The sequence below is a fragment of the Phoca vitulina genome, unplaced genomic scaffold (assembly GCF_004348235.1).
Source record: "Phoca vitulina isolate PV1807 unplaced genomic scaffold, GSC_HSeal_1.0 scaffold39, whole genome shotgun sequence".
NCBI lineage: Eukaryota > Metazoa > Chordata > Mammalia > Carnivora > Phocidae > Phoca > Phoca vitulina.
This window is the reverse complement of record NW_022589742.1, coordinates 4692354-4716063: the sequence shown is the minus strand read 5'-3', so window position 1 is coordinate 4716063 and position 23710 is coordinate 4692354. Positions and strand designations below refer to the sequence as shown.

The window sequence follows — 23710 nt, the reverse complement described above, 5'->3', positions numbered from 1 at the left end:
CCTCCATGTACGGAAAAATACAATGAATGTTTAATTATAGATGACATAATTTACCAGATATAACACCTATAAAAATTTCATTCCAATATTATTTTTTACACAGAGATGCATGCTGACAATGGGCCACCCACTGTTAAGCACCATATGTGCAAGATCTCATTACTTACTTCTTTCATCTTAAAGATAAGGAAACTGAGGCTCAGAAAATTTATATATTGTTAGTTGAAAAGCTCCAGAAGGCTTTATTTAGGACTGCAATCTCCTGCATGAGTATATAAGTGTGTGTGTGTGGTTTATGTGTGTGTGAGACAGAGAACACAAAAGTGAACAAGCAGAGTGTGGGAGCTGGCTAAAGGACTGACTTGTTTTGAAGCTAAATTTGCCTAGAAGACTACTGTTTTTACCCAGTGGTTTTTTGTTTGGTTTTGGTTTTTAATTTTTTTTTTGCATTGTTTGTAGAAGTTACTCAAGATCAGAGTACTGGTCTTAAAGCTTCATTTGTATCCCATGGAATGCGTCTTTATTAATGCTTAGGTATGTGTTCCTTTGGGGGTAGGTTGTGTGAAGTACAGAGCTGTTGAACTATCACACCTGGAAGGCTGAAGTTCTTACAAATCTCTCTTCTCTCTGGCCCCCCCACTGATTAAAATCTAGTCCAGAATCACACAGATCTGCCAGACCCCAAAACCAGAATACTTAACCACAAAGGTGACCTCCCAGTAGACTTTATAGGGGCAATAATATCTGCTTTTAAATCTTACATTATTTAAGTATTGTGCAGTTTATAAAGAAATTTCTGATCTGTGATCTTATTTAAGTGTGACCCAACTTGCCAAGAAACAACACTCCTATTTTAATGAGACAGACTTAAAGATACCTTAACATAACACAGATATCCCAGACCTCACCAATCTGAAATGTTACTTTTATTTTTCATGAGCAAAGCATGGAGCTTAAGCCTCCACCAACCTGGTTGCTGGAAATCCAACCTCTATTTCAAAAATGTTCCCTCTGTATATCTTGGGGTACTTTCCAAGGCCCCTCACAGGACTTTCAGTTGCAGGCATCACATAGAGTCTGCTCTGTACTTCTTTGCTATCTCTCTCCCAGGTGGCTGCCCTCCAAGCCAGTGGAAAAAGGCTTCACAATTATCACTGCCCATCTTGCAAGGCCCAAGGTCCACACCAAGGATGCTCTATGTAGGTGCTTTTCCAAGCTCCCATTAGAGCACTGCTGTAAGAAAAGCCTCCATGAACTTCAGTTCAGGGTCTCAACGTGGCCCTGAAGCAGCGCAGCCTGCAGTCAGTCTCAATGCACACAACGAGTTTTGAAGACTTTGGCTGGAACCTCACTCCTTGCTTGCCCAGAATCTCGTCGATTATCTAATAAAAATGCAATTCTAGGGGTGCCTGGGTGGCTCAGTCGTTAGGCGTCTGCCTTTGGCTCAGACCCTGATCCCAGGGTCCTGGGATCGAGCAGGGAGTCCGAAGGCCTGCTTCTCCCTCTCCCGCTCCCCCTGCTTGTGTTCCCTCTCTTGCTGTCTCTCTCTGTCAAATAAATAAATAAATAAATAAATGCAATTCTATAGATTTCTGGTGCCCAAACTCTTTTAACCAGAGGAGCTCAAACCCATCCAAAGGGCCAGATGGCAGACTGTCTTTGAGTGGTTCTCTGGAAACAGATTCTGAGATGGAGAGTTGCTTACTGGAGGCTGACTGGGGAAAGCTCCTGAAAGTGACAGTGTTGAACTTTACCTGAGCCCTGGGTTCCCAGAACGCAATGGCAGTTAGGAACCTGACCACTACCACCACCACTCTTTTTTTGCTCTGAAAATGGCTAACTGCAAAGGACCACCTCAGCCTGGCCTATTTGCATATACCCAGATAAAGCCATCTCTACACCTCCTCTCAGCCTCTATAATACTCCTATATAAAGCAAATGATTCCCTTGTCTCCTGCCTTTATAAAACTCCAGTCCTTTCTTTTTCTTTGTTTCTCATTAATGAATATTCTACCTATTGTAATAGCCAGAATAAAGGCATCTCCTTAACTGCCATGTGTATTTTCTTTTTTTTTAAGTGTGTGATTCCATTTATGTGAAATGTCCCCAACAACCAAATCCACAGAGACAGAAAGAGAGGTTAGTGGTTGCCAGGGACTTGGGGAGGGGGCTGGAAAGTGACTATAATGGGGACAGTGCTTCTTTTTGGTGTGATGGAATGTTCTGGAATTAGATGGTGGTGATGGTTGCACAAGGAATGCACTTAATAGCACTGAGTTGTAAACCTTAAAATAGTTAAAATGGTTAAGGTTTATGTTACGTGCATTTTGCCACAATAGAAAAAAAAAGAAAAAAGAAATTTAACCATAAGAAGACTCAGAGAATGGTTGTCACTTACAGCTGTTGAACTTGGGGGCTGTTCATCAGGTTTGGTGCCATGCTTATGAAGCTTGGGTTGTTCAGCAGGCTGGTGGTGTCTAAGCCGCCGACACCTCCCATGGGACTCGCTCTAAGCTTCAGCTCTACCATCCTGAAGTTCAACTTGTAGGGTCCGTTGTGGGGATCCAGCTCCAAAGCCTACCTGTCGTAGGGGCTCGGCTGCGCTCGTTTGAACTGGAGAGCGCTAGGCCCACTCCGCCGCACCTTTGCTGTAGAACGGGTCTATGCAGTCGGCCCACTCACTGTCCTGCCCCGCCCCCGCGTAGCTCCTGAGTTTGCTGGAGGCCATGGCTCTGTTACAGAAACAGATGGCACTGGCCGGGTTCAGCTCAACGGCTTTCCCGTAGAAGTGCACGGCAGCCTCAAAGTTTTCTACGTTTCCTTCGGTTTGGGGGCACTGTGTCTCAGCCTAGCGCTCCTCTGAAGGCGGAGTTTGTTCCGGGGCTCTTCACGGCCTGCAGCATCTCCTTGCCGGTGGCGGAAGCTTCAAATATCTCCGGTAGAGTCCGAGGGAGTGCGAGGCCCCTGCCATACACCGTCAGCCCAGAGGGAGTCTCCAGGCACTGGAATGCAACTTCCAAACTCTCCTGGGCATCAATGGGAGTCCCCCAGCTGGCTGTGCAGGAACCTGACGTAGAGAGGTATAGGTCAAGCGCTTCCCGTTACCCACTTTGAGACAGGAAGAGACCACGCCCAGGAGTTTTCGAGATCTCTCAGGCAGCTGAAGCTGACCCACCCACGCGGCTGCGGCTGCGCCTGCGCACTGCGGTGCTGCCCCCCTCCCCGCGCCCTGCCTTCCCAACGCACCCCCATGCCTGGATAGAAGGAGCCTTACGTTCTGTCTTTGACAGGTGATAGGCCTGTGAGGAGGTGAGGGAGGTAGAGTTGAGCAGTGGAAGATGCCAACCTGCAATATGGTTGCAAATGGGGCCTCGGGTGATTCTATGAGAGCTCCGGAGTGGGGGTGGCCCTTTCAGAGTTGTCCCGAGTTCAGGCGAGGCTGCCCAGTTTTTGTATCCCTAATTAGCCAGTTACTCAGCTCCCAGGAGCGGGTGTAACCCAGGGCAACTTCCAATGAGAAGAAGCAACTGCGAGCTTCCAGCAGCCTAACTCCAAGTAGCTGAAGACGGTGCCTGCACAGGGGATCTGAGTCCAAGTATCCACTGCATTGATGGGAAACTAGCCATTGATCCTCCACGTCTCTGTATACTCCCAGACATCAAGGAGAATGCCTCCCTCCTCAACTTAAAAATCAAAAGCCGCTATGAATATCAGTTAAATGAAAAGGATGCAAACAAATCTGGGGTGGAGCTAAGATACAAATGATAGTAAGGAACAACTGGGAGAAAACGGATGCGCATGCCCTCTACATACATTTTAGAGCCCTCGAGGAGTGTTTCTCAAGCTGTGGTTCACAGATTTTCCTGGGCTAGTACCTTAATGCATTAAACTTGTGTTCAAAAAACAAAATTCAACTGAGTAATTTGAAGATCTAATTGGCTTTACTCCACGACTCATGAATCGGGCAGCATCCCATCTAGCAAGTAGAAAGGAATTCCAAGGAGCTGTACAAAATGGAAGGATTTTATAGACAGATACAGGGTGGGAGAAGGAGAAGAGATTATTAGCAACAGAAAAGAAAGAATTGTTTTGGGCAAGGTCACCTTCCCTTAAGGGGGAAGGTCATGGGGGTCTTACCTTGCCGATTACTTCACTAGTGCTGATCAAGAAATTCCAGACTGATTGGTTTGAAATTTCACTCTTGGGAGAGGCTGATACTGCAATTAGTTTAGGTATTAAGTCTTGGTGGGGCTTAGGGAAAGTGGCTCCATTTTAGGCCTTTTGCTCTTTTTAACACTTGATAAGCCAGTCTATAGTTTTGTTTCTGAAATGAATTAGCAATATACTCATAAATATTTAATGAAAATAAAATTTAAAAATTAAGTGACATCATTTGTTGCTACTTAATCAATGTCAGCCCAAGTTTCTCCATTCTTTCTAAGGAGAGGTTTTTCTTACTGAATTGCATATGAATTTGTACCAGCTTGAGCTCGAGACAGAAATATTATAAGTAACTCTTTTGTCATCATGAGCCTAATTCTTTGTACATCTTTTTTCCTTCTTCCCAGAAGCATTTACTGAGCTCTGTTCTGTGTCAGGTATTATTCTATACCCTGTGGAGGAGACAAAATTTTTTTCTGTATTTTTCTACCCTTGATTACTGCCACCAAAAGGCACAGATGACTTTGCTAGGGCAATGTCAGTGGTAAGGGAGAAGCAAAATACAGTCCACAGTTAACTGAGGAGCTGATGACAAAGTTGAAGACAACTTTGTGCAAACTGCTCTTTCTAAATTCTGCAAATCTGGAACCTAGAAGCATTGCTGTTCTACGTTGGTAGCTCAGTGGAGATGCAGGGTGGTGGGAACATGTGTTTTGTTCTCTTGTTTCGCGTTTTGTTCTATAGTGGGAGAAATGGAGCATGTTTAAATGCTGATGAGAAGGAACAAGGAAGCCAGTAGACTAGATTGAAGATACAGGAGATAGGATCATTTACCTGAAAAGGAGTAAGAAATGGGATTTGCCTCCTACTCAAGGAAAAGTACCTCTTCAACTGTGATTGGGGAAGGGAGAGGTTAGAGCAGGAGGCCAGCCAGTTAAAGACAGTTGGACTGATGCAGGGTTATGGTTTTTTCCAGATACACAGGACAGTGAAGAATTAAAGGAGTTGAAGGATTTGGCCAGTGACTAATTGAGAAGATAGATCTAGCATCTAGATTAAAGTAGAAGAGGGGGTGAAAACCAAAGAAAACTGGGAGAAAATGGAAGGGTCTGAAATTGGGAGATATCAAATAGGTTTTTTTTTTTTAAGATTTTATTTATTTATGGGACACCTGGGTGGCTCAGTCGGTTAAGCGTCTGCCTTCGGCTCAGGTCATGATCCCAGGGTCCTGGGATCAAGTCCCACATCAGCTCCCTGCTCAGCAGGTAGTCTGCTTCTCCCTCTACCCCGCCCCCTGCTTGTACTGTGCTTGTGCTCTCTCTCTCTCTCAAATAAATAAGATCTTTTTTTTAAAGATTTTGTTTATTTATTTTTGAGAGAGAGAGAGCATGAGCACGAGCAGGGGGGAGGAACAGAGGGAGAGGGAGAAACAGACTCCCCGCTGAGCAGGGAGCCCAATGCAGGGCTTGATCCCAGAACCCTGGGATCATGACCTGAGCTGAAGGCAGATGCTTAACCGACTTAACTGACTGAGCCACCTAGGCACCCTCAAATAGGTTTTAAAAAGGAGAAAGAGAGAAGAAAAATTGTAGCAAGAGCTAGCATTTACTATATGCCAGGCATCATTCTAAGCAATCAATTCAAAAATAACCCCAAGAGGCATATTCTATTTCTTCCCATGTTTTATATAAGAGGAAACTGAGGCAGTAAGGTTAAATCATGTGTGCAAGGTCACATAACTCAGAAGTGGTACAGCTCTGGTCAGTCTGGTTTTTGGTTTTGGTCTTTGCTTTTCTCTGCTTCCCAACCAGAGAGGAGAGTTTGACTTTGTGATTTCAAGTTGCCTTTTGGGTCATGATGAGCTCCAGGATGTCGTCTAGGGTGTGGCCTAGCAATGTGCTACTGAACTAGAACAGATGCTGGACCTAGACCCCAACAGCCCTCCTGCTCTCTCCTTCTGCATTCAGACAGGACTGCAGCATCCCAAGGACCTTCTGCTCGTCACTGTAATTGCAGCCTCACTGGCCTCTGTGACCAGCTGGGCTGTGACTGGGTATGCAACAGAGAAGGTGACTGGGAAGCCAACCCAAGAGGAACTGCATTGAGGAAGTTCAAATTGAAAGATCCATCCATATTCAAGATATAGGAGAGCATGCCAAAATACATGGGTAAAGCATAGCTCTGACCTATGCCACATTTGCAAAATCTTCACTGTGAGTTTTCTTTTGCTAGGTGTTCTCTGTGATTCCAGCTAAATGTTTGGCATTGCTCCAAGAATGTCAGTTTGGGGCACACAAATAAAGCAGCCCTGCATTATAGTTGCATCATTAGTGGAAACCTAAAAAGTCTTAGTCACCCCAGCAAATGTGTAGTGCCCTGGGTTCAAAGCCCCAGACTTGAAATACAGCTATTTGAGTTAGGAGGTTGCTTTATTATCTGTTTTATCTTCAGAGCCCTAGTGCTAAGAAAACTAAGTACACAGTATCTCCTCATCTGCAGAAGCTGTTAAAGAAATGCCTTGGAGCTTTCTAGCATTTCATTATGCTAGCATGGGGGTATGAAAAGAAATTGCGGTTTGTATGCCAGTTACGCATCCTACTAACTGTTACCCTGCCCATGTTCCATAAGCCTCTTGAGCCTCACCTTTCTTATCTGTAAGATGGAGATAGTAATCCTGTAAATGAGATCATCTCTGAGGAGTGCTTGATTGAGCCTGGCTCATAGCAACACCACATTCGAGGTGGTGGTGGTTGGTAGTGGTTGCTGTTATACTTGTTTGCACTCCCTCACCACCCATTCACTATTTTCTGTCCCTGCCACTCCACTGAAAAAGTTCCCACCAAAGTCATCAACATCATCCCTCATGCTAAAGCTAATAAATACCTTGCAGTTCATATCCAACACAGCCTCTTGCCAGAGGTCCCAGAGCTAGTGAGTGATGGCCCCGAGATTCAGATTCAGACTCAGTGTTCCTCACGTCACTGTCCTAGACCCTCTTCTCATCTCACGTTACACACTTGACCTGTGGAATCTTATCCATTTTCCTGACTTCAAAGGCCATTTTTAAGTGTTTATGGTGTGCCAAGTGTCAAGTACTATGTTAAACATATATGTGATGGATGGATGGATGGATTTTTTTAAAATCGCAGCAATAGCCTTATGAAGTAGATATTATGATTTTATCATTTTCTACATTTACATGGAGAAACTGAGGCTCAGAAAGATTAGCTACAAGGTCACCCTGCTAGTAAGTGACAGAGTCGTGATTTGAACCCAAGCCTATCTAATTCTAAAACAACTGCTCTTGGCCATTACATGTGGTATATATACTACAGCAGAGTTCCCAAATAGTGCCCCCTCCAACTTCATGTAAGATTAAAATAAACCAGTCCTAAAAGCAAAGAAACACATCGACAACAATACAATAATAGTGGGGGACTTTAACACCCCCCTCACTGAAATGGACAGATCGTCTAAGCAAAAGATCAACAAGGAAATAAAGACTTTAAATGACACACTGGACCAAATGGACTTCACAGACACATTCAGAACATTCCATCCCAAAGCAACGGAATACACATTCTTCTCTAGTGCCCATGGAACATTCTCCAGAATAGATCACATCCTAGGTCATAAATCAGGTCTCAACCGGTACCAGAAGATTGGGATCATCCCCTGCATATTTTCAGACCACAATGCTTTGAAACTAGAACTCAATCACAAGAGGAAAGTCGGAAAGAACTCAAATACATGGAGGCTAAAGAGCATCCTACTAAAGAATGAATGGGTCAACCAGGAAATTAAAGAAGAATTAAAAAAATTCATGGAAACCAATGAAAATGAAAACACAACTATTCAAAATCTTTGGGATACAGCAAAGGCAGTCCTAAGAGGAAAGTATATAGCAATACAAGCCTTTCTCAAGAAACAAGAAAGGTCTCAAGTACACAACCTAACCCTACACCTAACGGAGCTGGAGAAAGAACAGCAAATAAAGCCTAAACCCAGCAGGAGAAGAGAAATAATAAAGATCAGAGCAGAAATCAATGAAATAGAAACCAAAAGAACAGTAGAACAGATCAACGAAACTAGGAGCTGGTTCTTTGAAAGAATTAACAAGATTGATAAGCCCCTGGCCAGACTTATCAAAAAGAAAAGAGAAATGACCCAAATCAACAAAATCATGAATGAAAGAGGAGAAATCACAACCAACACCAAAGAAATACAAACAATTATAAGAACATATTATGAGCAACTCTATGCCAGCAAATTAGATAACCTGGAAGTAATGGATGCATTCCTAGAGATGTATCAACTACCAAAACTGAACCAGGAAGAAATAGAAAACCTGAACAGACCTATAACCACTAAGGAAATAGAAGCAGTCATCAAAAATCTCCCAAAACACAAAAGCCCAGGGCCAGATGGCTTCCCAGGGGAATTCTACCAAACATTTCAAGAAGAATTAATACCTATCCTTCTGAAACTGTTCCAAAAAATAGAAATGGAAGGAAAACTTCCAAACTTATTTTATGAGGCCAGCATTACCTTGATCCCAAAACCAGACAAAGACCCCATCAAAAAGGAGAATTACAGACCAATATCCCTGATGAACATGGATGCAAAAATTCTCACCAAAATACTAGCCAATAGGATACAACAGTACATTAAAAGGATTATTCACCACGACCAAGTCGGATTTATCCCTGGGCTGCAAGGTTGGTTCAACATCCGCAAATCAATCAACGTGATACAATACATTAACAAAAGAAAGAACAAGAATGATATGATCCTCTCAATAGATGCAGAAAAAGCATTTGACAAAGTACAGCATCCTTTCTTGATCAAAACTCTTCAGAGTATAGGGATAGAGGGGACATACCTCAATATCATAAAAGCCATCTATGAAAAACCTACAGCGAATATCATTCTCAATGGGGAAAAACTGAGAGCTTTCCCCCTAAGGTCAGGAACGCAGCAGGGATGTCCACTATGACCACTGCTATTCAACATAGTATTGGAAGTCCTAGCCACAGCAATCAGACAACAAAAAGAAATCAAAGGCGTCCAAATTGGCAAAGAAGAAGTCAAACTCTCACTGTTTGCAGATGATATGATAATTTATGTGGAAAATCCCAAAGACTCCACCCCAAAACTGCTAGAACTCATACAGGAATTCAGTAAAGTGGCAGGATATAAAATCAATGCACAGAAGTCAGTGGCATTCCTATACACCAACAACAAGTCAGAAGAAAGAGAAATTAAGGAGTCGATCCCATTTACAATTGCACCCAAAACCATCAGATACCTAGGAATAAATCTAACCAAAGAGGCAAAGGATCTGTACTCAGAAAACTATAAAATACTCATGAAAGAAATTGAGGAAGACACAAAGAAATGGAAAAACGTTCCATGCTCATGGATTGGAAGAACAAATATTGTGAAGATGTCAATCCTACCTAGAGCAATCTACACATTCAATGCAATCCCCATCAAAATACCATCTACTTTCTTCAAAGAAATGGAACAAATAATCCTAAAATTTGTATGGAACCAGAAAAGACCCCGCATAGCCAGAGGAACGTTGAAAAAGAAAAGCAAAGCTGGCGGCATCACAATTCCAGACTTCCAGCTCTACTACAAAGCTGTCATCATCAAGACAGTATGGTACTGGCACAAAAACAGACACATAGATCAATGGAACAGAATAGAGAGCCCGGAAATGGACCCTCAACTCTATGGTCAACTAATCTTTGACAAAGCAGGAAAGAATGTCCAGTGGAAAAAAGACAGTCTCTTCAACAAATGGTGTTGGGAAAATTGGACAGCCACATGCAGAAGAATGAAACTGGACCATTTCCTTACACCACACACAAAAATAGACTCCAAATGGTTGAAAGACCTCAATGTGAGACAGGAGTCCATCAAAATCCTAAAGGAGAACACAGGCAGCAACCTCTTCGACCTCAGCCGCAGCAACTTCTTCCTAGAAACATCGCCAAAGGCAAGGGAAGCAAGGGCAAAAATGAACTATTGGGACTTCATCAAGATAAAAAGCTTTTGCAAAGCAAAGGAAACAGTCAACAAAACCAAAAGACAACTGACAGAATGGGAGAAGATATTTGCAAATGACATATCAGATAAAGGGCTAGTATCCAAAATCTATAAAGAACTCATCAAACTCAACACCAAAAGAACAAAGAATCCAATCAAGAAATGGGCAGAAGACATGAACAGACATTTTTCCAAAGAAGACATCCAAATGGCCAACAAGACACATGAAAAAGTGCTCAACATCGCTCGGCATCAGGGAAATCCAAATCAAAACCTCAATGAGATACCACCTCACACCAGTCAGAATGGCTAAAATTAACAAGTCAGGAAATGACAGATGTTGGCGGGGATGCGGAGAAAGGGGAACTCTCCTACACTGTTGGTGGGAATGCAAGCTGGTGCAGCCACTCTGGAAAACAGTATGGAGGTTCCTCAAAAAGTTGAAAATAGAGCTACCATATGATCCAGTAATTGCACTACTGGGTATTTACCCCAAAGATACAAAAGTAGGGACCCGAAAGGCTACGTGCACCCCGATGTTTATAGCAGCAATGTCCACAATAGCCAAACTGTGGAAAGAGCCAAGATGTCCATCAACAGATGAATGGATAAAGAAGATGTGGTATATATATATAATGGAATATTATGCAGCCATCAAAAGGAATGAGATCTTGCCATTTGCAACGACGTGGATGGAACTGGAGGGTATTATGCTGAGCGAAATAAGTCAAACAGAGAAAGACATGTATCATATGACCTCACTGATATGAGGAATTCTTAATCTCAGGAAACAAACTGAGGGTTGCTGGAGTGGGGGGTGGGGTGGGAGGGATGGGGTGACTGGGTGATGGACACTGGGGAGGGTATGTGTTCTGGTAAGCGCTGTGAATTGTGCAGGACTGTTGAATCTCAGATCTGTACCTCTGAAACAAATAATGCAATATATGTTAAGAAAGAAAAAAAGAAGAAGAAGAATGTAGCAGGAGGGGAAGAATGAAGGGGGGGAAATCGGAGGGGGAGAAGAACCATGAGAGACAATGGACTCTGAAAAACAAACTGAGGGTTCTAGAGGGGAGGGGGTTGGGAGGATGGGTTAGCCTGGTGATGGGTATTGAGGAGGGCACGTTCTGCATGGAGCACTGGGTGTTATGCACAAACAATGAATCATGGAACACTATATCTAAAACTAATGATGTAATGTATGGGGATTAACATAACAATAAAAATTTTAAAAAAAATAAACCAGTCCTGAAGGGAACGCAGATATAAAGTTTCCTGAAATATCAAGGTATTCAGGTACACCTTTGCAAGAGTGGAGCTGGATATGCAGAACTGCTAGCCTCAAATGCTGGCTCTGAAATAATGAAGGCTATCCCCCAGCATTCTTCATGACCATAAGTCTCTTAAAGCCCAGGTGGAAACACCAAGGCTTCAACTGTGAGAGCTAGAGGCAGGCAGAAAACTGGGGTTTTAGCATTCATGCTGCAAATAAAATAAACTCTGGCCTCAGCTCTCTGGACATCAGGATACCCAATCATCTACTTCCTTCAGAAGGAGTGAGGAATGGGCCCTCCTCACCCCCTGTGTGGCCATAACTGTACCTACCACCCCCATATATCTACCGAGGCAGGAGGTAGGACCATGCAAGGGAATTTGGCAGTGATTGCTACTGCCATAAGTAATAGCTACCATTTTATGATTCAGCATTTCTCTCTGCATGATTCTTCTAAAGAGTATAAATAATTCACACTAAATTATAGTTACTAGAAGGATATTTTAAGCCTAAAGTTGAAGTTTATACAATTAGTGTCTAAAACCACCTTGAAGGGAGAAAGCAAACATTTTGACTATCTAAATAACACTTTATAAGGCTTTTAGGTAGCTTACTTAACATTCCTTAAATTAATAGTGATTTCTACATGAAAGTGAAATATGTATAATTTTTACATTAAAATGAAATATTATAAAATATAATTAAGAGGCTTATCAGCATTCTCACATTTTTGGGGTGGAATGTAAAGGTATGAATTCAGAAGCTTATTAAGCTGGATGACTGATTGCTATATTTGTTTCTTTATTATGAAATATGTATACCCCTGATGTCATAGACCATGCAGTATTTATGCCAGATGTGCAATGAAATCCATATTCAATATTTAGGCAACTTGACAGGGGAAAGAACCTATCCCTTAAATTGATTCTAAAATTATCTTCAATTTAAGGCATTATCTCAGAATTGCACATAAAGCTCTAAATTCAAGAGAAAGTAAGATTATTTTTACTTGAATTACCATAAAATTTGCTTCAGGTCTTTAGTCACTTTGCCAATAGAGATAGCCAGAGTTTTATTAAGCACTTCTCCATCTGAATGATAATATTGCTATAGACCCTTTCCCATCCCTACCCCCACATGCCTATTTTTAGAAAGAAATCCATGTGTCTTTAAACATTAAAATACAACTGACTCTTTCATCACCAAGGCCAGGTTTGGAGGTCTTCCAACAGAGAACAGATTATAAACACGTGAAAAGGCAGCTTTCTATAAGGACCTTTGTTTCCTTTTAAGCATATAGATGAAAATCAAGTGAAGTCCTAAGGCAGAGAGTTCTCAAACTATATCCTGCATAGAATTATCCGCAAATTCCTTGACTCAAACTCCAGGTGCTAAATCAGGGAGTAGGTACATGTTGGGACCTGCAGGGAATCTGCATTTCAATGAGCTCCTTCCAATGTTTCTGATGTAAATTGTACCTGGATTTCACTTAGTATAATTTTCCCTAAGGATTCTTCCCCTGACACTCAGGGATTATATATTTATATGACCCACAAGTCATGTATAAAAGAAAGAGTTTGGGTACTGGGGCAGATGGCCTGGGCTTGACTGTAGATTTTGCCATTTACCAGCTCTATGGCTTTAGGCAAATCACTTCATCTCTCAGATCCTGTTCTCTCATCTCTAAACAGAATATTAATCCTTGTCGTGTACCTCCCAGAGTTCTTAGGGGGATCAAATTAGATAATGGCCATGTGTGGCAGAGATGATGTGTTCATTAAATTCTTTTCACTTCCCTTGTGAGCACACAGCTAGACTGCTTTTCCTAGCCTCCTAGCAGCAGTTAATGGGGCCCTGTAGCTGTGTTCTGGCCAGTGGAAGATGATGTACATTACTTCGCTCCAGACTCCTCACCACTACCACCATCTTTTTCTTCTCACCATCTAGATGTCAATTCACAGAGCAATCTTGAGAGCCATGTGTGGAACATGGTTGGCCTTAGACTTGAAAGAATGCTTGGAGCTGAGCCTCCTCTCTGTCTACCTGCATTGTACTGAAAGGTGCACAAGAAACACACTTTATTGGGTAAACCCACTGGACATTTTTGAGTCATTTGTTACTGCAGCTAATCTACTCTGTGAAACATAGTCATATATAGATAGAAGACATTAAGTCAAAGGACAAGAACTGGGGTAGTGAAGAAGGAGAACTGATAGGCCAGGCTGGCTTTTTTAGAGTAAGCATTGGATCTGAGGAAGACCTTCTGCCCACAAATGGCCTCTTCACTACATGTTCACATATCCCATTGGGCCTTTTGCTGACAGTGGATCAGAGAGAAAGAATAGGAAGCAGGATGGGAGAACAAAGACATTGGCAGCAGTGAAAAATAGGGACCAGGTATGGGGGCATAGGTGCCTAGAGGGAGGGTGGCAGACAGGCTAGCACAGAAGCCTGAGATCCTCCAAGAGCACCTTGGACTCAGGAGTCAGGCCAATATCTAGGCATCAGAGAGCACACAGGTAATGAGTGTCAAGAAAGGCAGCAAAGCAGAAATTAGGCACTTTGTCCTAAGCCAACAAATGTGCAGAAGTGAGTGGTCAATATAAGCTATGGGATTGGAGAGGACAGGTTCAAAGACCAGGAAGAAGAGTGTTCTTCCACACTACTTGAAATTCTAGCCATTCTTCAGAACTCGCCTCAAATCCCACCTCTTTTATGTAGACATTTTTTTTTTACCACCTCTTTTATAAAAGCCTCCAGCTAAATCAGGAGTTTTTAATCTGGAGTCCTTAGACCCAAGGAATATAAAAATGAACTTCCAAAGGTTCTTGAATCCTCTGAACTTGAATGTAAAATTATGTGCTCATATTTTGGAGGACAGAATCCTTACTTTGATAAGCTTATGAAGCAAAAACTAAGAATCACTTCACTGGTTTTGTGAACACAGAAATGCAGACGTTTGTTTTTATCCATCTCTTTACCCTCATGCTGAGCACGAAGTAGGTAGCTCAGTAAATGATCATTGAAGGGATACATGTGTCTTTCTCTGATTCTCCAAGTTGAAATTGCTCTCTTGGTCTTTGTGTTTCCCAAACCACTTGGTTTGTAATTCCCTTGTGGCATTCTTCACGGACTGCATTGCATCTAAGTTCATTGTTTACTTGCTGTTTTTCCCAACCTATAATTACTTTAAGGGTAAGCAGAGTAAGATTCATCTTCATTTTCTCAAACATTGTCTAAGACAACAAATAGCATAATTCAAGATACCCATGACATCATTTGATTTTTATAGCAATCATGAAAATATGTATCATAGTCCCCATTTTACAGATAGGAAACTAAAGCTTAGAAAGGTGAATAGGTTCATTTAAGGTCTATAAGATAGTAAGTTGAGAGCCCAGAGTCAAATTCTTGTCTTTCTGATTCTAAAGCCTTGTACTATGTTTATATTATATTATACTTTACTATATTACAATATGCTGCTGTAACTGTCCCTCAAGATTGTTGGATTAAACTGAACTTGAAATAAATTTTATGGACATGAAATATGGACGGACTATGAGACAATCAGAAACTCTCAATCTAGTCCAATCATCTCATTTTACAGGTGGGGAAATGGAAATTTAGAGTAAGAGAGTGACCCAAAGTCGGGCAGCAAATAAGTGGTCAAGCTGAGTATCTTGCCTGGTGAATTGATGCTCTTTCTTCCATTATGTTCTGCTCCTCCCTTGTTTCCTTGGTTCATGCTGCTCTGGAGTGAGATCAAAGGGTCAAATCCAGGTAAATTTCTATAAAAAGGTATGACATGTCTTTATAGCTTAATTTAGCTCATTAAATATTTTAAGATATCCTTTGACAGCTGGTAATGATCACGGTTCTTGATTAGACAATGCATTTTCATGCATCTAATTTTCTCCATTTTTTCTTTCAGATATTCTTTTTAAAATGGAAGCAGAAATGTGCCAGATCTTATGATAAATGCAGCCTACTTAATTCATAGCAATTGCAGTCCCTCATTAGTAATAAATTAAATATTGAAAAGACCGGATCATTTCAATGTGTCAAAAAGAGCCTTGTCACTTGGCATAATTTAAGAGGTCAAAGTGTGCATTTTATAATGATCATCCATATCCAGTATTTCTGATTCAACTCACTCAGCTTCTATGACTCATGGGACTTACCCAAGACACTTGTTGAGTTACAAACAGAGCCAAATATAAGGAGCAAAATAACACCATAATTTGTGTCTAAGAATTGTTGGACAGATATTCAGAATTGATGCACATCATTGAACTAAGAGTTTCACCAGGAGAAACTGCATTTAATTGTTTCTATATGACTTCAACACATCTCTTCATATTAGACAATTTTAAAAAATCAAATTATTTTGGTACTGATTTTACCAAAAACAATTCCATTGAAAAGCAAATAAATATCTTCAAATCTTAAAATATCAATTCAAAGTATTAGCTTATTTTTCATTTATTTTTTACCTAAATGCTTGATAATAGTACCATTTTTGTCACCCTTAACTAAGGTCAACCAACTGCAAAGCTAGTTCAACCAGTAGTGAAATCAGTCATAAAGGATGAGTTTTGATAAAGAGAAACAGTGAATTAGGGATCAAACATATATTGCTTTAGTTTAAACATCCCTCACATAATAAAAGACTCTGGATCACAGAAATTTACTAAATGCTTTTTTTATAATTTTGTTACCAAATTTAGAAAAGTAGGGAGTACTAAGCAGCTCTTTAGCAGAAAAGCTGATAGGCTTAAATATTATAGTAGCATCTTTTAAATGATGAAACCATATCATCAAAGGGAAAGGGTGTGATAGAAATGCAATATAAGTAAAAATGTCTATATATAAAATTCATTCATTCAACAAGCATTGATTGAGTGCCTTGCAACTGAGTGCAAGCTAACAGGCCCAGTGGTGCATAGGTTGGAGAGTGGACTAAGGCAAGAGTCCTGCCTTCCCGGAGCTATCACCTAGTAGTGGTGTAGTAGTGGTGACAGCAATGCAGAACTAACTGTAATAAAAGTAAAAGAACTAAGGCAAGAGATAGATGAAACATAGTAGGAGTTCAGGGAAGGATGGCAGCAATTTCAGCAGGGGAGATATTTGAAACCACCTAGTAAGTATCTAGAGCTAACACTCCAGTGAAAAGCCAGCTTATCTCCTGGACATACTATTCTCTCTAATGCAGTATGATCATGTTATACTGGTGGTCTAAATGGAGTATTTACAGGAGCACAAGGAGGTCTGGGAAAGATCTTGAAGAAAGTCATATGTGAGCTGGGCCTAAAGAACAACAGAATAGGGGCTCCTCGGTGGCTCAGTCGGTTAAGTATCTGACTCTTGATTTTGGCTCAGGTCATGATCTCAGGATTGTGAGATGGAGCCTCGTGTTCAGCCCTGCCATGTTCAGCTCTGCTTTGAGCCCCATGATGGGCTCCATGCTGGCGCTGAGCATGGAGTTTGTTTAAGATTCTCTCAATCTCTTCCTCTGTATCACCCCCTAAGGAAAAAAAAAAGGAACAACAGAACATAAAGATGGAGAGGTCAGTGGAGACTTGATCATTTAAGGTCTTAAAGACCATATTAAGGTATTTGAATTTTGTCCTGTGGCCAATGGAGAGCCATCAAAGGATTTTTTTTAAAAAAGATTTTATGTATTTGTCAGAAAGAGAGAGCATAAACACAAGCAGGGGAAGAAGCAGGTTCCCCGTTGAGCAAGGAGCCCCATGCAGGACATGATCCCAGGACCCTGGGATCATGACCTGAGCCAAAGGCACAGGCTTCACCAACTGAAACACCCAGGCATCCTCCATCAAATATTTTAAGCAGAGGAGTGATGTGGTCATATTTGCACTTCAGAAAGATCACTCTGGCTACAATGTAGAAAATAGATTGGAGGGGAAGGGAGCAAGTGAGAAGGCAGGAAAATTCATTGAATTAGTTTTTACGTTAAAGATGATGAGGACCTAAGAAGGTAATAGTGGTGAGGCTGGAGGAAGTGAAAATTATTTGACTGTAAAAATGGAACAGAAATGATAAATCTTAAAGATACTTAGGTAGAATTAACTAAACATGGTAAAGTGATTGGGTTTGGGGGTATAGGAAAAAAAGAAGAGTCAAAACTACTCCTCAGTTTTTACCTTGGCTGACTATATAGTGAATAATAACATTTTATTAAGATACAAAACACAGAAGGAATACATTTCAATAGTAGGGGTGGCAGGGGTGTAAAACTGGGAAAAGAAAGTAGGAAACTGATCAAACTCCATGAAAGCTTGAATCACTTTATTTTTCATCATTGTAGCCCCAGTATCTGGCTCAACAAATACTAGAATGAATGAATAAGTGAATGAATGAAATGAAATGAATTATTGCATTTGAAGTATCACTGAAAGTATTTGAATCTGTAGAGTAAAAAGAAAGCTCATTTCACTCATTGACCTAATAGTTATTGAGCACCTACTATATGCCAGGTAGAATTTTAGGTACTGGGGATATATCGGTGAGCAGAACAGTGGTGGACCTGTTTTCATAAACTTATATTTTAGTTTAGATATAACAAACAAATACATAATTTTTCAGTCGGTGATAAGCACTATGAAGAAAAATGAGTCAGCATAATGGGGTTAGAGAGTGGCTGCATGCTTTACAATAAAATGGCCTGGGGTAGTCTTTCTTAGAAGGTGATATTTGAACAGAGAATGGAACAAAATGGAGTAGGAAATGTGGCTATCTGGGAAAAGAATATTCCAGGCAGAGGGAATAGCAAGTGAAAAAATCCTAAGGCAGGAGCATGACTAACAATGTTCATAGTCAAAGAATAGCAAGAAGGCAAGAGTGACTTGGGGAAAGTGAGCAGGAGGGAGAGGGGTAGAAGATGAGGTCAGAGAAACTAAGTATTGGATTATGGAGAGCTTTAAAAGCTAGTGTAAGGACTTTGGCTTTTTCTCTGAATGGTATGAGCTCCAATGGATGATTTTTAGCAGAGAAGTGACATGGCCTGACATGTTTTGACAGAATCACTCTGCTGTGGAGAGAATAGTCTGTAGAGAGGCAAGAGTAGATAGAAGCTAGCAGACTGGCTAAGAGACTCTTGAAGCCATCTAAGCAAGAGATCATAATGGTTGGCACAAAAGTGAAAGCAATGGAAAAGGCATGGTAAGAAGGAGCTGGGTTCTGTTTTTGTTTAGATTTTGATTTTTACCTATTTTTTAAAGGTAAAACTGGCAGGATTTACTCGAGTAAAAAAGGAGGCAAAGCGGATTCCAAAGCATTTGGTTTAGACAACTGAACAACAATAATATTGCCATTTACTGAAATGGTAAAGACTATAGGTAGAGCAAGTTTTAGGCTGGGGTATCAGTAGTATTGCATGTGTTAAGTTTGAAATGCCTATTAGTGCAGATGTACAGTTGGCAGTTATGCATACAGATCTGTAGTTCAGGTAAGAATTCTGGGCAGGAGATAAAAACCAGGGAGTCATCAGTATATAGATGGTATTTATAGCCACAGGACAGGATTGGATTGGATCACCTAGGAAATGAGTATAAATAGAGAAAAATATAGATCCAAGACTAATCCTTAGGACCTTTCTGTTTAGTTGGCAGCAGGATGGGAAAGATCTAAGCAAAGAGCAAAAGAGATCAGTAAGTTAAAAGAAAAAATGAGAAATAGTGGTGTCCTAGAATCAGATGAGTTAGTATTTTACAAAGGAGAGGGCAATCAACTTTCCAAATATTGTGGACAGATCACGTAAGGGGAGGATTGAACACTGATCTTTATATTTGGCTGCTAGGAAGTCACTCGTAACCTTGACAACAGCTGTTCAGTGGAGTAGTGTGGTTTGGATGTAAACATGATTATCGTGAGTTCAAAAGAAAATGGGAAGAAAAAAAGTGGAGAAAATAAGTGGTAATTAATATTTCAAAGAGTACTGATGTAAAGGGGAGGACAGAAATGGGCCACCTGGTCAGAAAGGGAGTGGGGGTACAAATCATGTAGGGTCTTGTAGGCCAGAATTAGTACTTCGGGTTTTACTCTTAGATGGGGAACCATCATCCTAGAACAGAATGCTGAGGAATCCAAATATTTAGAGGTCTAGGAGAGAAGAAGGAAACCGCATAGGAGACTGAGAAGCTGTTAATGAAGTATGAAGGAAAACCAAGAAAGTATTTATGCAGAAGCCAAGACAGGAGAGGACAGAGTGGTCAACTATGTCAAATGCTGCTTTGCAGGCAAGTAGGATGAAGTCAGTCCATTGGGCTTGGAAAGTTGGAAACTGTTGCTTTCCTTGCCAGAGGTGTTTCCATTGCTTCAGTGGAATAGGAGGGGATGATAATGATTTTATAGTGGGTTAAGGAAAGTTGAGAAGATCCAAGAATAACAGTAATCAGGCACATTGATCTAAGAAAGAGGAGATCTGTTCCAATGACATATACAGAAGGGGGAAATTGTGTGTGTGTGTGTTTGTACCATAAAATGCATAATAATTACTTTAAAAAAACTGCCACCAGGAATTGAGGATTTAAAGACAACACTGGAGGGTACCTCAGTGTCACAGTCAGTTAAGCATTGGACTCTTGATTTGGTTTGGGCTCAGGTCTGATCTCAGGGTCATGAGATTGAGCCCCACCCTGGGCTCTGTGCTCAGTGGGGGGCGTCTGCTTGGGACTCCCTCTTTCCCTCTCCCATTCCCTCGGCCTCTCTCAAACAAATAAATAAATCTTTAAAGACAAGCACTGGGCTTTAGAGAACTACGGATGCTAACCATTAAAGAAGATTTGAATGAATGGCCAGTATAATTCTAACTCTTATAAAGGTGTGAGATTGGTGATTAAAACCAGGAATGAGGTGACTGAACTTGAAAAGTAAGTGGAATTCAGATTTTAATGACTTCAAAGCTAAAATTAGTGCATATTACAATAATTATATCTTCCCCTTTTCCTGATACAATTATCTCCCCCATCTCTCTTTAGTTTTGAACTCTTCCTGATATTTATTTAAGTCACCGCTTGTGAATGTACTGTTACTATGAGTTTCTTCATAGTAAATCTCTTTTGGAAATATGCAACTACAAATAATACATACCTTAGGAACCAGTGCTGAGGTAGAAATCTTGAAGAGCGGGGCGCCTGGGTGGCTCAGTCGTTAAGCGTCTGCCTTCGGCTCAGGTCATGATCCCAGGGTCTTGGGATCGAGTCCCACATCGGGCTCCCTGCTTGGCGGGAGGCCTGCTTCTCCCTCTCCCACTCCCCCTGCTTGTGTTCCTGCTCTCGCTATCTCTCACTCTGTCAAATAAGTAAATAAAATCTTTAAAAATAAAAAAAATAAAAAATAAAAAAAAAAAGGAAATCTTGAAGAGGAAGTAATTCTAACCCATGTCTCTCCTACATAAGAATGTTTCTCGGAAACTCTTACAGAGAAGTATTTGGTAAATGGGGAGCTGGCCAGAAGGTAAATTAGTGCTGAAGAATTGTAACAGTATACTTCAACTTTGACAGATTGTTGTGTTAGGGGCTGCCTGTTAAGGAGAGAATCTTTGTGGACGCTGATCAAAGCAACCATTTACAAGGTAACTGGATAAATATAGAACATTACTGTTTTCAATTTTCCCCCTGCTCCCCCCCACGCCTCCCCACTGAATTTCATACAGACTCTAGCCCTACTGTTAACATGTTTGCTTCTGATTACAATTTAACTACTGTTTATTGAGCAATTATTCTGACTTAGGTATTGGTTAAGCTAAAATAATAGCTTATGCTTAGTGGAATGCTCACTGGAAGTACTTCAAGGCCATTTGATGCTCACAACAAACCTTTTTGGTAGGTACTATTATCCTTTCATTTTACAAATGAGAAAACAGAGGAAAAGTATGTTGAAATAACTTGCTCAACATCACACACATAGGTAGCCGTGGAGCCATGATTCAAACCCGGTGGTGTGGTTCCAGCACCTATGCCCTTAATCACCAAGCTCTCCTGCCTTCCTAGGGCTAGCGTACCTTCACTCAACATTTGAATCTCCATTTTATAGAAGAGAAAATCAAGGCTCAGAGCAAAATATCAGTAAGGTGTTCAGGGTAACACAAGTAGAAAACAAAGAATTTCCATGTAAATCCTGTTACTCTTTCCCCACTCACAAAACACTTGATATATTTAGAGCTTACTTTTTCCTTAACTCAGTAATTGCCAAAATGAGTTCCATGGTCTGTTTCAATGGGCATTGTAAAAAAAAAAAAAAAAGTTCCATTAGCGAATACTTTGGAGAATGCTGGGTTAAGCAAAACTAAAGAGGTATTTCTTTCCACAGGTCTTTTCAATACCTTTGATGTGGTAATGTACCTTTTGAAGCTTTGAAGGGTGGGTATTTAGCAACTTAAACATGTAATTTTTTTTCTCAGAGCATCTCACTAGCAAGTGCATAGAACATACTTAGTCTAACTGCATAACTACATTCCTGAGCACACATATCTCTGATGACTTTAATTAGATTGAAAGGCAATCTGGTTTCTGGTTTCTGTATTCAATTAAGAGACACTGATCTTCATGGCTGAGATGCAGGATGTAGCCTTTTCTCAAAAATAACAAATTTACATGCCATTCATTATCGTAAGTTATTTTGAAGATGTCCAATCATGTCCAATTGATATTTGTTGTTTTAGAGAGTGATATTTTCAGATTTGGTCCCAAAGTTCTAGGGGGAAGTCTTTTTTGCAGGCATTCCATGCCCTACATACTGACAACCATCTTCGAGGGTGCTGAAAATAATTTGTGATATAATTTTGTGGTTTCTGTTTATGTAAAGCTAAGTGAATGCAGTCCATTCACTTCTTTCAGAAGTGTCTCTGCAGTTGAATGAGTTACATGAGTAGTAACCAAGATAAGAAATAAGAATATTTAAAACGTGGGAGGATAAGAATATATGTATTGGTTTTCATCACATTTTAGCTCCAATAAAGTGACACCTAAAATGATATCTTCATCAGTGATGACATAGAAGTGATGATAGTGATGAGGAGGTCTCAAGCCAGAAATTATTCCACATCCCTATTATGACATCAAATGAAGAAGTGGTACTTTGGGATAGCACTACCCTTGGAGAATCTACAGGAAGGTGCAACCCCCCAAATTATAAATAAATGTAAAAATGCATTATGTGCCAGAAAAGGAAAAGCTAAAATGCAAATGCTTTTTTTCCTCAAGGAAGTCATTAGGAATAAAACCCAATAGGTCATTGTGACATGTTGCCAAATTTCATAGATGTTTGGGAAAGAAGCAGAACTTGTTTTCCTAAAAAGACCAATTGAGATGGGGTTGAGCAAGGTCCATATAAAGTAGATATGTCTTAGGCCTAGAAAGAAAGAAAAGGGAGAATACACACACACACACATACACACACATGCGCGCACTAGTTTTGCCCTTGGGTTCTTATAGCTTGTCACAGAATCAGGCAGTCATGGAATACCAGAGTTGGAAGAGACCATTCACCTATCTGACTTATCAATCCCATCTATAGTAGTTCCCACAAGTGATTATCAAATATTTGCATGAATGAACTAATGAGATACTCTTTTTCATTGCTATAGAACTTATACTGACCATCTGGGAGGCCTTGTATTACAAAAAAGAACACAGATTTTAGAAGTAGAATAGACTAGGTTCAACTCTGACTCTTCTACTTATAGCTGTATCAGCCAGGATGGCCTAAGTTATGTTACAGTAACAAATAACTCCAAAGTCCCAGTGACAAAAAGGAATTTATACAACAGAACACCTACAGCTTAGACCAAGATCATAGAATAAGGATATAGCAGCCTTCTCTTGCGTCTTCATGGCCAGAGAGAAACGTTTATTTCTTACTTATGTTATATATCCAATCCATATTGGCAGTCCCTCCCCTCTGACCTTGTTCCAGTTTGTCTCTGCTTCCTCTTAGAGTGATGGTCATATCTGAGCACAGCGTCCTATCCAGTTCTCATCTCATCAACATGGCACCAAGTTGAGATTATAACAGGCCTTATCCTGGACACCATGTTTCTCTTCATGTAGTAAGGACATGTCACATTCATAAAATCAACGGCTATCATTGCTGGTTAGAAGTCATTTAAACCAGTGGTCCCTAAGAATGCAGCAACATTAGATTCGTTTGTAGAATGTTTCATAAGGAGACATTCACAAGCCCCACTCCTTTGGTTTCCAA

At 40.7% G+C, this 23710-nt stretch overlaps 1 pseudogene; it reads right to left on the bottom strand.

Annotated features, from left to right (window-relative positions):
• Positions 1–2394: 2394 nt before the first annotated feature.
• On the bottom strand, positions 2395–14721 carry LOC116647100 (annotated as a pseudogene).
• Between the last annotated feature and the right edge of the window lie 8989 nt (positions 14722–23710).